Source organism: Amphimedon queenslandica, unplaced genomic scaffold, assembly GCF_000090795.2.
Source record: "Amphimedon queenslandica unplaced genomic scaffold, v1.1 AMPQUscaffold_12375, whole genome shotgun sequence".
Taxonomy (NCBI): Eukaryota; Metazoa; Porifera; class Demospongiae; order Haplosclerida; family Niphatidae; genus Amphimedon; species Amphimedon queenslandica.
The window spans coordinates 1-1,521 of NW_003547388.1; the positions used below are offsets into that span (position 1 = coordinate 1).

The 1,521-nt window shown below is 34.1% G+C and overlaps 1 long non-coding RNA gene across 1 annotated transcript; it reads left to right on the forward strand.

The window, feature by feature from the left end:
* Window positions 1-75: 75 nt before the first annotated feature.
* Window positions 76-748, forward strand: LOC109587937 (uncharacterized). The gene is made up of 2 exons (XR_002187881.1): window positions 76-300; window positions 360-748. It is a non-coding gene; the product is annotated as an uncharacterized LOC109587937 (long non-coding RNA).
* Window positions 749-1,521: the final 773 nt, after the last annotated feature.

Genomic DNA, 1,521 nt, shown 5'->3' on the forward strand with positions numbered 1-1,521 from the left:
GATGTGATCTGTATGAGTCTGCATGTACTAAACTTGGCATTTTGATTAAATAAGCAAGGGTTTTAGAGTTATTAGCTTTTTAATGTTTGTTACGTGTACTCCACGGTGGGCACATTTTAGGCCAATCAAGTGTATATGATGGATATTTCTTGATTCAGACATAATGTTTAAGAATGTACTTGTGTACTAGTGATGTCATTTTGTTCAATAAATGTCTTCAAATAGGAGAAATTATGAAGTGAATTGGAAGGAGATAGGAGGTTAAAAATTATTGAAGGTGGTGTTTTACTGCCAATTGAAGTAAGTCTTAAGTTGATCGTCTACTAAAAAGCATTTTGTATTGATTTATGTCATACTAGGATCAATTTCATCTGTTATATGGTTTAATGGTAGGACTGAACAAAATACTTTTGCATGCACTGTCTACCATATTGAGAAAACCAGGAGCATGAGCCATCAGCAGACTGTAATCATCATTAATAATTGAATTTACTTGTTTGTGGCATGTCATCAAGGAATTCTACGAAGTCATCAACAATACCTCAGTGATATTAATAATACATAGTTATTTTTAATAAAATTAAATTTCAAATATTATTGGTATGTATATTTTCTCTCTTTTATATTTCCTCTCCTTTGTTTCCTTCACCTTTGGAGTATAAATTAAAATTCTTATGTTGAGAATATTTCCAGAACAGTCTTAAAGGTACTTGCTTAATGCTTCAGCCTTCAAGTAATACTGTCACATTTTTCCACGTGGGTAATGATGTCACTTCCTGCGAAAAGAGCATGTGACCATCCGGTCTTGCCCTGTTTCCAATCCATGTACGTATAATATCTATGCTCCAACATTCCACGGCCACTTTCTTGAATCTCATGAATCTTGTAGAAGCTTTCTTAAAGTTTCTTTAAAGGTTAGTCATTAAATATTTGTGTTGTGTCGGCTATTAAATATATATGTCGGCTTCGCAACTTTGTTCAGTGTTTTTATAGGTTAGGTTAGACCATATTATAATAGATATGTGATTAGACTGTCTAATCACAGATCCAGACTAAAATTGGCCTCGGGGCCATTTTTCTTTCTCTCTTTTACCCTGAAGTTATCTACTTTGAATTCTTTTTTAGTGCTTATAAAAAATCAAAGTAACCCAGTAACCAGAAATTTGCGGCCTGCAAGCAGCACTGAACCCGGCGAGCACTGAACGAATTCCGGCAGCTTACCTTCATACTCGGGGCATCAGCATAAGTTGTTGCTGGTGACAACTTATGCCAATGCCTTGAGTATGAAAGCAAGCTCCCACAATTTTTTCAGGTGGTGGTTACTTTAAACACGATCTTCTAACAAGATGTTGCTAGCAACATAAATTTTAGATATCAGAAATTTTAAATAATATTGGCTTTTTATCCCAATATTTATATATGTGAAAAAGCAATTTTAGCAATTGTAACTTTAGTATGCCTCATACCTTGCCACATATGCATTATTATACAAAAATTCGTACTCGTAACACTTGTTCTAGG